At 40.4% G+C, this 13,425-nt stretch overlaps 1 long non-coding RNA gene across 1 annotated transcript; it reads left to right on the top strand.

Moving 5' to 3' along the window:
* Positions 1-611: 611 nt before the first annotated feature.
* Positions 612-3,270, top strand: LOC147364066 (uncharacterized). Its single transcript, XR_015133545.1, has 2 exons — positions 612-981; positions 2,734-3,270. It is a non-coding gene; the product is annotated as an uncharacterized LOC147364066 (long non-coding RNA).
* Positions 3,271-13,425: the final 10,155 nt, after the last annotated feature.

Below are 13,425 nucleotides of genomic sequence, written 5' to 3'. Positions count from 1 at the left end.
AACCCCCGGCTCTTCCCTGATCTTTGAGACATGGGATAGGGAGTAGTGCTAGAAAATCTGGTTTCGTTGTTTTGTTTTTATTTCATTTTTAGGACAAGCGCCTCAGGAAGTTCTTTATATCAGAAAATGTTGGGAAATGCTACTTTATAAGAGGCAGCATTGTCACTGTGGGAAAAACTAGGACTCATGGGCTAAGTTATAGAAAAGCAGACGTTGACTCAACACACGGAAATTGTTTCAAGCTAGAAGGGCACCCAAATGGATGAGGCTGCCTCTCTGGATGAACCCAGTAGAGACTGTCAACCCTCCAGGGGCTAGTCTTGCCGTGGGTCTTGCAGGGTGTGAGTGAGATACAGGCTGAAGTGACTGAAATCTAGGGTTCAAGGAGATGCCAAGTGCTTTAAATACTTGGGGCTAGCAGTTATTCTAAAAGTGAGGAAAAGGAGGAAACAAAAATAACAACAACAAAAAAACCACCACACACACAAAACCATGGGAGATTTCAAAGAAGGAAAAAGGAAGGAAAAGAGTGGATATAATTAAAACCTCAAAGGTCTGGAAGACCAGAGGAAATCTGACATTTATATATATATTTAGACCCACAGTACAAAGAATGAGAACAAAGTGAACTGTATCTTGGTTATTAACTAGATTATCTCCAAGTGCAAGGCCCTCAGCAATGACCATACTGAATCATCACGCTTTTGCAAATGAAAAATTAGGAGGAAATGGACTGTGGACCAGTGGGTTCCAGGCTGCAGAAAGATGAACTTGCTAGAAATTGTTAATCTGTGGTCAGTAATTCCCAGGTAGCCCTGGAGCAGGAGGAAGGTATGTGGCCACTGACTTCCTGCAGTGACAAATCAGAAGTCAGAAGCCACCTGATACGTTTCTGGGTGGTGGTGGAGACTGCTATAGAAACAGGGACGAGTTATAGAAACTCACTCTCAACTGGCCTGATGGAGACTCAGAAAAGCAGAGGTGAGCATCTTCACTGTTTTTTGTTTTTTTTTTTTTAATATTTACGGTTTCTCATCTATTGTTATTGTATATAATTTAGTTCTCATAAAAATTAAAATGACAAACTTACTCATCTCCATTTTATGATGAGGAAGTGAAGGCTCTGAGAATTGCGCAACTTGCCCAAATGGACATAGCTATTCCCTTAACAAAAGCTTGTTGAGTATTTTCTAGGGGTAAGTGGAGGAGATTCTAGATTTTTAACTCCTCTAACTCCAAAGCCTACACTTTCTGTCCTTTATAACAAAGGGTGAGTTTTAATAACAAAGTGTTATTACAAACCTATAAGTAAAATCCCAATAATCCAAAAGAAAAATTGGCAAACAACCCCAAAAAATGAACTCTCCATGACCCAATAACGGTCAGGTCACCAAAAAATTAATACCAGTAAATTTAAAGGACATGAATGAGGACATCGCAGTGAAATGAATGCAGGGAACAAGCGTGGGCATATTTATTGGGGGGTGGGGTGTAAACTAGTGAAGCTAGTTTTGTGAAGCTTTTTAGAGGACAGCCTGGCTATAACCATGAGGATTTTAAATGTACATTCCCTTTGGCCGAGCAGTTCCATTTTAGGATTGTATTGTATATATATGAATTTATATATGTACTCTTGCCTGGAAAATCCCATGGACGGAGGAGCCTGGTGGGCTGCAGTCCATGGGGTCGCTAAGAGTCGGACACGACTGAGTGACTTCACTTTCACTTTTCACTTTCATGCATTGGAGAAGGAAATGGCAACCCACTCCAGTGTTCTTGCCTGGAGAATCCCAGGGACGGGGGAGCCTGGTGGGCTGCCGTCTATGGGGTCGCACAGAGTCGGACACGACTTAAGCGACTTAGCAGCAGCAGCATATATAAGTTATCTATATATATCTATATATATACACACACAGATACATATAAAGACGTATCTGAAGACACTTAGTGTTGTTTGTAAGACCAAAAGACCAGAAGCAACTCAAATAACCTTTAGTTGAGGATGTGCTAAATACATCATGATAAAACCTAAAATCAAATTTACAAAGCCCACACTTAATTACTGGGTGATTCAGCTCCTTGATAACAACTAGGAGACTCAGAGATAGTCACTGCACCTTCTAGAGAGATGTTAAATTTTGTGATACTTATAGATCACTTGCAAGCAGACTTTATTTTGAGCCTTTCAGCAACCCCAGGAAGCACACAGAGCAGGTATTATCCCATCCTGTGGATGGACAAGGAGACAGAGGCTCTGCGGGGTTAGTTGTTCAATATATTGGTGAGAAATAGCAGAGGCCTGGAAGGCAGATTTTCAGACTCTTTGCTGGGTGGTTTTCCCAACACCTAGTATGTAGACAGTAGGCATCTGTAGAGGAAGAGCCACCATCCTCTAGGAGAAGGGACAAGATGAGTTATGTTTAGAGTTGATGTGGAGAGGGCCCCCTTGGAATGGAGCATGTTTTGCTCTGCTAACAGAATGGTTTCTCCAGTCCCTGGTGAAGCCTGCCCTCCTGTCCCATCCAGGACGTGGACAGCTCTGAACACCCTCACCTGTGGGCTGAATATCCAAAGAAGAGGCCATTTTGGGACAGATACCCTCAAATGTGGAACTTGCCCCTCTGCAAATCCATAGAGGCTTTTCTAGCTTAAGAGCAAACACAAGGAGGAAAGGGAAGTAAAGCTGAGTCAACTCAGAGCAACAGAATCACATCCCGCTTTTCTCTATGTTAGGGCTTCCAACCCTGGCAGCGTATTGGACCCATATCGGAGAAGTGATGCTTTGGAATTGGTATATATTAGCTCACGAAAACCAATTCAGAAAATTTCAGAAATTTTGTGAGCCACTTGTTGGATACACCTGTTATTAAAACTGAATTATATGCAGAACTTCCCTGGTGGTCCAGTGGTTAATAATCTGCCTGCCAATGCAGAAGACACAAGTTCAGTCTCTGGTCTGGGAAGATCTCACATGTTCCAGAGCAACTAAGCCTGTGCACTGCAACGACTTAGCCTGCACACTGCAAGTACTGAAGCCCGTGTGCCTAGAGCCCGGCTCAGCAACAAGAGAAGCCACCGCAATGAGAAGCCCATGCACCGCCACTGGAGAATAGCCCCTGCTTGCTACAGCTACAGAAAGCCCGTGCAAAGCAACGAAGATTTAAAATTTTAAGATTTAAAATTTAAGATTTAAAAATAAGATTTTAAAAATTAACTATATGAATGATAATTAACGATATTATATTGAAAATAAAGCCCATCACTTCCTAATTTTTTTACTCTTCTCTGTGCTCTTAAGGTTATTTGTGTCTATTGTACCTATTGAACCTTTTTGCAGGTTGGAAGTACTACATAATTGTTTGCAAGCACTCATCGCTTCCCAACTCCTGTGCTCAGTGATGTCACACTGTTACCTTAAAAGTGACCACGAAGGGAATATTCACACCACGAAAATTGGCAAGTACTATAAGCAGTTCTTGATCTACTTTCGTGTTGATTGTCTAGACTTAAGGAAATGATAGGAAAAAAAGTCAATAATGCAGATTAAATGTAAAGGTATGTCCTGTTTATATCTGTTACATTGTGAATAATACAAAAAAATTGTACATTCCTCCAACATTCCAAATTATTATCTGATTAAAGAAGTTACTCATATTATTGACAATTGAGGAAAATTCTGACCTACATCTACATGTTTCATTTTCCTCATTAGCATGAATGAAAATATCAATCAACATTCATGTCCGAACTGTACTCATTTGTCAATTGTAGCAAACACAATTTGCTGAATACAAGAGTTCAGGAAAAATAAATACAAGAGTTCAATAAAAATAAATTAAAGCATTTTGTGAGAATCAAAGGCTAAGTAAAATAGAGTCTTGTGTTTTATTTTTACACGTAAGTGGTGTGCTAGACAGATTTATGTCATGAAAATTTATAAGCTTCCCAGGTGGTGTAGTTAGTAAAGAATCTGCATGCCAATGCAGCAGACACAAGAGATGTGGGTTCTATCCCTGGATGGGAAGATCCCCTGGAGGTGGAAATGGTAACCCACTCCAGAATTCTTGCTTGGAAAATTCCATGGACAGAGGAGCCTGGCAGGCTACAGTCCATGGGGTGATAAAGAGTCGGGCATGGCTGAACACACATACACATATGTAAGTATATAGTGACTTTTTTCTATTGGAGAGCTTGTTGTTAAACATTACCACCACACCACTACTGCCTGGGAGCTTTAAAAAAAATCACTATTACCTAGAAAGGTGTCATCAACAAGATGGTGGAGTAGAAGATAGCAGCCTTCAGTCCTCCCATATAAAACCACAGTTAGACAGACAACCATGAACAAAAACAGCTCTGGGAGGGCTCAAGTCCAATTAAGAACATGTGGCAACACAATGGAACATCAACAACATCACATCATCTTCAACAACAACACATGAAGAATAAGTGCACAGAAAGGATTGTTGGGGAGATTTGCATAGCTGAGATGTCTGGAGATGGTCAAGAACAAAGAAGCAGCCTGGAGGCTATCAGTGATACCCACTGACGTGGTGGTTCCTAGTGGCCTGCTCTGCTCTGTGATGGACCCCAGCATCCTTTGCCGAAAGAGACTTCAATAGCCCCAGCAACAGCTACAGGCTCCCTGCAGCTTTCACAGCAGAGGAAGGTCTGCTGGCACACACCCCAGTGGCTTGTTCCACAGAGGACTCTTTATTGTAACCTCCACTTTTCCAGGTAACCGACAGTCACCGCAGGCATGGACCCCCGCTGGAGAGGGAGTTGCTACTGCGCTCCTATCACAAGAAGGAGCCACTCCCGGGGTCAGGGCTGACACCCACCTCCCACTCTCATACATGCCCTGGACTCAGGAGCCATGGTTGCACTAGTTCTGGACCCCAGGTTGCGGCCCCTCTGTGAGCACTGTGGAAACCAGGGCGCCGATGCAACAGGTGTGCCGCACCCTGGCCCACAGAGCCACAGGCACTCTGCTCACCCCTGTGCCCTAGATTCTGTCTTCAAAGCCACTCTGTGAGTGCCTGGTGCCACCACCACTGGGAGTACATCCAAAAGCCAGACTTGGTACCAAGGTTCACTCCTTGGCCATAACTTCCCTTGTGGGAGAGAAGAGATCCAGAAAAGCCCAGAAGCCTTTGCCATGAAAGACCCCAGTAGCCCTCACTACCGCTCTGGCCACTTACCACACTGACTGCAGAGGATCCCTGTAGTCTTTGCAAAGGCTGACCTCAGCTGATGGACAAGCACAGAGACTACAGCCCTGTGCCCTCCCTGGAGTAGCAGCTGCCACATCCCACCCAGCCAGTGCCCATGCCCATTACCCATCAGCAAAGTCTTTCCCCATTGAAACCAGTCCACAGAGTCTGGTAGAAGTAAATGCCCCATTCAATGCATACATTAACACAAGGATACAATAAATCTGAAAAATCAAGGTAATAGGACACCACCAAGGGAACACAATACTATTCCAGTAAATGACTCCAGAGAAATGAAGATCTACATATTGGTAGACAAATAATTCAAAAGAACTGTTTTCAGGAAGCTCAATGAACTATAAGACAACATAGACAACTCAATGAAATCAAGAAAACAATATAAGGACAAAATAAAAAGTTCAGCAAAGAGGTAGAATCACGAAGAAGAAACAAACAGGAATTCTGGAGTTGAGGGAAACAATGAATGAAATAAAAAGTATGAAAGACAGCATCGGTAGCATACTTGATCAGGCAAAAGAAACAATCTTCAAACTAAATGGTAGGTCATTTGAAATCACCCAGTTAAGAGGAACAAAAAGACAAAAATGAAAAAGAGAGGGAAAAGCCCATGGAGCGTGGGGTACCAGTAAACACCCAACAAAATGAAAAGGCAACTTATAGAATGGAGAAAGTATTTGTAAACCATATATCTGATAATGAATTAATATCCAAATCATCTGGGTTGCAAATGCTATCTCTCATTCTATAAGCTGCCTCTGGTTTTATTCTTCCTTTACACTCTATTTTTTCCGTATCAGTTTCTTTCTTTGATTTTATATGACATCTTACTCATTATTGTGGAAAAGAATCAGAGTAACTACATGTTCTTCCCGAGTCTCCTCAGGGCCAGCAGAATGTCAACAAGCTGGCCAATTATCTCAGGTTGAGGTTCTCAGCCAGGCAGGAAACCAGAGATAGAGGTCTCAAGGAAACAAAAGGGAAAAAGAGTGTTAAAGGGCCAGCCTATGCCAACATCTTCTTATAATCAAACTCAAGTGAAATCCAAAGAGATGTGCAGATTGACTGAAGCCTGTGGGAGATGGGTGGGAGGGATATTGAAAAAAGTCCTGTTCTTTGACTCACAAACCTCAGGGTACTGCAGAGAGCCTAGCAGAAAAATGCAGAGCAGCCTGGATTATTCAACAATAATCCTCTGTCTTCTATAATTCAGTTAGACTTGACTTCAGTTCTGTGTATCTTTAGACATACTTAAGAGATGAGGATCGGAGAAGGCAATGGCACCTCACTCCAGTACTCTTGCCTGGAAAATCCCATGGACAGAGGAGCCTGGTAGGCTGCAGTCCATGGGGTCGCAAAGAGTCGGACACGACTGAGCGACTTCACTTTCACTTTTCACTTTCATGCATTGGAGAAGGAAATGGCAACCCACTCCAGTGTTCTTGCCTGGAGAATCCCAGGGACGGAGGAGCCTGGTGGGCTGCCATCTATAGGGTCGCCCAGAGTCGGACACGACTGAAGTGACTTAGCAGCAAGAGATGAGGATTAGAAGAGGAAATTGGAAAGAACTAAAACCAGCTGCTTCAAACAGCGACTGCTACTTATTCCCCAATTTATTAATTCTTGATTCCTTTTTAATACAGACACCATTTCTCATGTAAGCAAATGGCTACCTAAAACAAAACCCCCTCTGTGGTTTGTTGAGAACTTAACGGCAAAGTTCTAAGGGCACGTGAGATTCTAGGGAGTGTCCTTGAAGAGAGGGCATGCGTTCTTTGTCTCTTCCTCCTTCACGTTGGAAATGACTGGAATGTTGGTAGCCATCCTGGACTCCTGAGGAAGGTGAAGAGGAAGAAGGAAGGGGCTGGAGTTCCAGTTTCTGGTAAGATGGAGTAGACACTGTACCTTGTCTCTCCCCCTGAATGCAGCTACATAACCTGGGAAGAATCCTTAGAACTGACATCTGAGGACTCTAAAAAGTAAATGATACCAAGAAGACAAGAATTCGAATAATCACCAAATCACTGATGAACCCCTCCCCACTTTTCCTGCATTATCCCCCAGCCTAGACTCAAGGCAGCCTGAAACCAGTCCATAGGCACCGAGGCAGGAGAAGCCCTCTAGTTCTGGCTTGAAGTGTGGGAAAGGGGAGTCCTAACATATTAAGAAATGCGCCATGTCTCTGTTTTCTCAGTCCTCTTGCACCCTAGCCCCGACAATCCTGTCAGGGTGGGGCAATGGCAATGCAGAGGCAGCAGTGGGGCCCGCAGGCACCGCAGCCTGAGGGATGCGAGGTCACAGGTGCTGTGATCCAAGAGGGTAGGATGCACCTCTATTTTGGTTTGTTTCTCTTTCTACCATTTGTGGCCTCTGTGATAGGTGCGGTTGTGGGAAATACACAACAGGGACCAACGAAAAAGTCCCAGTTTTCTGGCCAAACGACCATAAAGGCCCTAGAGGATTGGAAAGTACCAGAAATGTAACAGAGAGGAAGTGAGTGGGGGAAAAAAATCTATAAGGCTCCTGGGTTCACCTGCATTTTGTGTATCCATAGACCTGACTCTACACAGCACACTATAAGCTTGAAAACGAAGTACCAGACAGACTACCGCCTGAGTCCCTGACTGGCCACTGGGTGGCGCACATGACAGACAGATATGAAAAGCACAGGCAAGACTGAAATCAGAATTGACACTGGAATTACATTCTACAGAAGACTGGTCAGAACTCAAATGCCTGAACCCAAACAGGTCTCTGTCCTGCCACAACAGAAATGTCAACATTCTCTATAGGATTTAAACAAGACTTGGAGTCTCACGACACCATATCCAAAATGTCCAGGACACAATCTAAAATAATTTGACATATTAACAACAAGAAAAATCTCAATTTGTATAGAAAAAGACAATCAACAAATACCATCTGTCGAAACGACGCAGATATGGAGATTATCTGATTAGAATTTTAAAGTAGCTATTACAAATTGCTTCAAGAAGTAAGGGTGAATATTCTTGGAAAGATAGAAAGTTTCAGCGAAAACAAAAACCCAGAAGATATAAGGAAAATATGAATGGAAATTTTAGAACTGAAAAATACAAAATGTGAAATAAAAATTTCAAGGGATGGATTCAATAGCTGAATGATGATGACAAAGGTAAGAGTCAGTAAAGTTGCAGATAAACCAATAGAAATTATCCAACATAGATTAGAAAGAGAAAAAGATTGGGAGAAAAATTAACAGAGCCTCTGGGACCTAGAGGACAATACTAAAAGTGTAACATTTGTGACATCGGAGTCCTAGAACATGCAGAGGAAGAGTGTGGTACAGAAAAAAATAAGTGAAATAGTGGCTGAAAACGTAGCACACTTCTCAGAAGACATAAAGCTATAGACTCAAGAAGCTCAGTGAACCTCAAAAAAGATATAGGAAAGAAATCTATGTCCAAAGAGGTCATAATTAAACTGCTGAAAAGTGAAGACAAGGGGAAAAGATCTTAAAAGCAGCCTGAGAAAAACAGCACATACTTTCAGTGGGAAACAAGTGGCTATGGATTTTGCAACAGGAGTCATGGGCAGGAGTAAGAAGTGAAACTGCTTTTCAAAGTGCTGAAAGAAAATGTGTCAACCCAGAACTGTACTCCTGGAGTAAACCTAACTTGTTTATGAAGTGGTCTTGATTTTAGGCTTTGCTGGATTTGGTTTGGGAGTATTTTGATTTTTTTCCCATTTGTTCGTGAGAAAGATTGGCTTGTAATTTTCCTTTCTTGTATTTTTCATGTCAAGTTTGGGTTTCAAGATTCTTTTTTCTATACTTGGCAACAGCTTGCATAAGATTGTTATTTTATTCATACTTAAATATCCTTAGTAGAACTAGCTAGGAAGCCATCTGGGACTCAAGTTTTTTTTTTTATGGGATTCAAAAAATTGATTAATTTTCAAAATGGTTTTAGAATATTCAGATTTTCTATTTCTTCTTGAGTCAATTTTGGTAAGTTATTTTTTTCTAAATGTTTACTCATCTAAAGTTTCATATGTATTAGCACAGTTGTTTATAATACCTTGCTATCTTTTAAATGACTGCATCATCTAGAGTTGATGTCTCCCTCTTTATTCCTAACATTATTGATTTTGCCTTTTCTTTCTTTTTTCAGGAATCTTTCTCGAGGGTTTTTTCAATCATGAAGTTTCAAGAAATCAGCTTCTGATTTTGATCCTATTTGCTATTCCATCAATTTCTGTTTGTTTGTTTTCCTTCTTTTGGCCACACCACATGGCATAGGGAATCTTATTTACCTAACCAGGGATTGAGCTCACATCCCCTGGAGTGGAAGCTCGGTGTCTTAAGCACAGGACCACCAGGGAAGTACCAATTCGTGTTTTTTTTTTTTTCCTGTGTTCCATTTCCTTTGAAATGCTAACCTTTTTCTAAATCTTTATCTCATTTTCTAACTATATATATATATATATATATATAAGCATGTAAAGTTAAATATCCCTGTAAGTTCTGTTTTGCCCTACACCTTAAGTTTTAATATGTAGTGTTATTTTTATGATTATCCAACTTTAAATAGCTCTAATTTCTTTTACGATGAGAAAGTGTAGAATTTTGATTGTTTGTGGAATACAGGGATTTACTGATTGACGGCAGCACTCCAGGTTGTATGAACTTGGGTAAATCACTTCACTCCTTGGGAGTATTGATTTCTTTGTTTGTAGAAATGAGAGAAAATAATGGCTACCTAAGGTGGATTTTTGTGCAGATTAAATAGAACCTGGCACACAGTAGGAGCAATGTATGTGAAAGCTGTTATGCGTTAGCTGTTATTATTTCTTTGAATCGTTTGTTATCATTCCTTAATTTCCAAATGTTTTTCCTAGGTATCCTTTATAATTTATTTCTAGTTTTATTGCATTGTGATTGGAGAACATTTTCTGTATGATTTCAACTACTGTATGACCCAGTAAATGGTCAAGGCCAGAAAAGCGTGTGCTTGAAAATAAAAATGCATTCTGCAATGTGGAGTGCAGTGCTATCATTTTGTCATTTAGCATCCTCTCAGGGAGATGGAAACCAGGTTAGGTATTTTAAACAGAAAATTTAATACAGTGAATTGATCACAAATTAGTTAGAAGTGCTGCTGCTGCTGCTGCTGCTAAGTCGCTTCAGTCGTGTCTGACTCTGTGTGACCCCATAGACGGCAGCCCACCAGGCCCCGCCGTCCCTGGGATTCTCCAGGCAAGAACACTGGAGTGGGTTGCCATTTCCTTCTCCAATGCAGGAAAGTGAAAAGTGAAAGTGAAGTCGCTCAGTCGTGTCCGACTCTTAGCGACCCCGTGGACTGCAGCCTACCAGGCTCCTCTGTCCATGGGATTTTCCAGGCAAGAGTACTGGAGTGGGGTGCCATTGCCTTCTCTGTAGAAGTGCTAGAAGAGCAAAAAAAAAAAAAAAAAAAAAAGGGCAGGGGATGGGGCGGGGCGGGAACAGGGAGCTTAGCAAATGCAGAAAACAATTAGCAACCTACCGCCTCAAGGAGAAAAAGTTAGAATGACTATGTCCAGAGCCAGGATCCCTGCACAACTCAGGGTGCTAAAGCACCACTTTGCCATTAGAACCATTGCTGTTCTTTTGTGCAAAGCACGTGACAGATGTTGCAGGAGCCCACCAACCGGAAGTCACGTGGATTGCTGCTGCTGTTGCTGAAGGTGCCATCAGAAACAGAAAACATAAAGGGGCTTCTTTTCTTCTTCTGCCTTATAATCTCTGTCAAGTGCCTCTCATTGGAAGCATATAAATTGAAGCAACTGACCAAGCAGTATGAAGAATGTACTTTTTTTAAGGATTTAAGCCTGTTTTGAGACAAAGTAGTGCTTAGAGCAACTGGAACAAGGCAAGAACAGAAGGTGAATGACTGACCAACCAAAGCGTGTTGTTGAAATCTTCTGTATATTTAGTGATTTTTTTTTTTTTGGTACTGCTGTTTTTTAATCAATTATTGAGATAAGTGGATCATTATATGTCTTCTTACAGTTCTGTCCATTTTTCCTTAATTATTTTGAGGCAGTATTATTGGATGCATACAAATTTAATATTTTCAGAGCTTCCTGGTAAATCGGATCTTTTAAAAAATGATGAACTGACTCTCTTTATCTCAAGTAAGCATTTTTGTCTTAAAGTCCATTAATGTGATATTATTATAGTTTATCTTAGGTTGGGTTCTCTAAGAGCAGAGCAGAGATAGGGATTCTCTGCAAAGTTTACCATTTTCCCATTTGTAAGTGTGTATCTACTGGCGTTAGCATTCACATTGTTGTGTAACCATCATTCTATAGATTTTTTGTAGATGCCCACCGTAACACTAAGGGACTTCACATTTTTTCCCCGGTTTGTGAGAGTTGTTATCATAAATGGGTTTCCCTGATGGATCAGTGGGTAAAGAATCTGCCTGCAAGGCAGGAGACACAGGAGATGTGAGTTTGATTTCTGGGTTGGGAAGGTCCCCCTGGAGAAGGAAATGGCAACCCCCTCCAGTATTCATGCCTGAAAAAATCCCACAGACAGAGGAGCATGGTGGGCTACAGACCAAAGGGTCACAAAGAGTTGGACACAACTGAGTATGGTAAATAATAGTAGGTTATCATAAATGCATGATGAATTTTGTCAAATGTTACTTTTTCTATATCTGTGAGATAATTATGTTTTTCTGTTAGTCTATTAATTTGCTAATTCATACTGCTTTGTTTTAAAATGTTCCATCAAGCTATTTTGGTTAAAACCCACTTGTTCATAGAGGATTACCATTTCACTATATTGACATTCAGGTATTGCTCTGTGGTTTCTCTTTCTTTTAATATCTTTGTTAGTTTTGCTATAGCTATGTTGGTCTCAAAAAACAAGTTGGGGAATATTTCTTCTATTATGTGAGAACTTTTTGCAGTTAAAAACCTTTTCATAAAAATATACTAGGTGTACATGGATTTACTGATGCACTCTATCAAACATTTAAAGAAAAAATATTTCTAATCTTACTAAGAACCAACTTTTGACTTTAAAAATTTTCATTGCTGTTTTTTATTCTCCATTTTAAAATTATTGCTCTTTATCATTTTCTTCCTGTTGCTTGATTTGGGCTTAATTTGTTCTTCTGCATCTAACTCTTAATCTTAGATCATTATATTAAATCTTCCTTTTCTTTTAAAAATCTGCATTTATAAATTTTCCTCTAAGCAGTGCTTAAGCTGCATCTTACAAATTTTGTTGTATTTTCAGTATTCTTCCAGTTAAAATATTTTCTAGTTTAAGATTCCTTCTTTGACTCATGGGTCATTAAGAAGTACATTGTATAATTTTTTAAAATGTAGAGCTTTTATAATAGTTTATTGATTTCTAATTGAACTCCATGTGCTTAGAACACATACTCTGTATGATTTCAATATTATGAATATTTTTATTATTTTATGGCCCAGAAGGTAGTCTCTTTTGGAGGATGTTTCATGCACACTTCAGAGAATATTCTACCATTTTTGGTCATTGTGATCTATAAATATTAATTAGGTTGCATTATTGATAGTGTTTATATTTTCTGTATTCTTACTGATTTTTAAAAATCTACTTGACCTATCGTTGAAAGACGGTGCTAACATTTTCAGCTATGATTGAAAATTTGACTATTTCTACTTTTAGTTATGTCAAATTTTGCATCCTCTGTTTTGAAACTCTATTATGAGGTACAAAACAATTTAGAATTACTATATCTTCCTGGCGAACTAATCCTTTTGTCTTTACAAAATATCCCTGGTCATAGTCCTTGTGATCTTTCCCTGATCCAAGACAGTTGATTTTCCTTATGGTCTCCTCCTTGGGGCAGGATGGCTTAATCTTATACTAACAGTGTAGTTATCTGGGGTTCTGGCTCTACAAGTGGTATAATAGATGCCACTTCTTTTGAGATGAAAAAAGCTAAAATAGAAAAACAGCATTTTGGTGGGAGCAGGGAACAGAGCTCAGATGTAGATATTTTGTGTTTGAATTTTCTAAGAGCTATCCCAGGGACGGGGGAGCCTGGTGAGCTGCCGTCTATGGGGTCGCACAGAGTCAGACACGATTGAAGCGACTTAGCAGCAGCAGCAGCATACAGATACGAGCAGAGATAAATTTTTGAACCTTCTCTATATGACAAGCACAATCATAATCTTA

This window comes from Bos grunniens, chromosome 10, assembly GCF_055505025.1.
Source record: "Bos grunniens cultivar Pamir isolate PY7600 chromosome 10, Bosgru_T2T1.0, whole genome shotgun sequence".
In the NCBI taxonomy this organism is placed as follows: domain Eukaryota; kingdom Metazoa; phylum Chordata; class Mammalia; order Artiodactyla; family Bovidae; genus Bos; species Bos grunniens.
The sequence above is the reverse complement of the archived record's forward strand: the minus strand, read 5'-3'. Positions and strand labels throughout refer to the sequence as shown.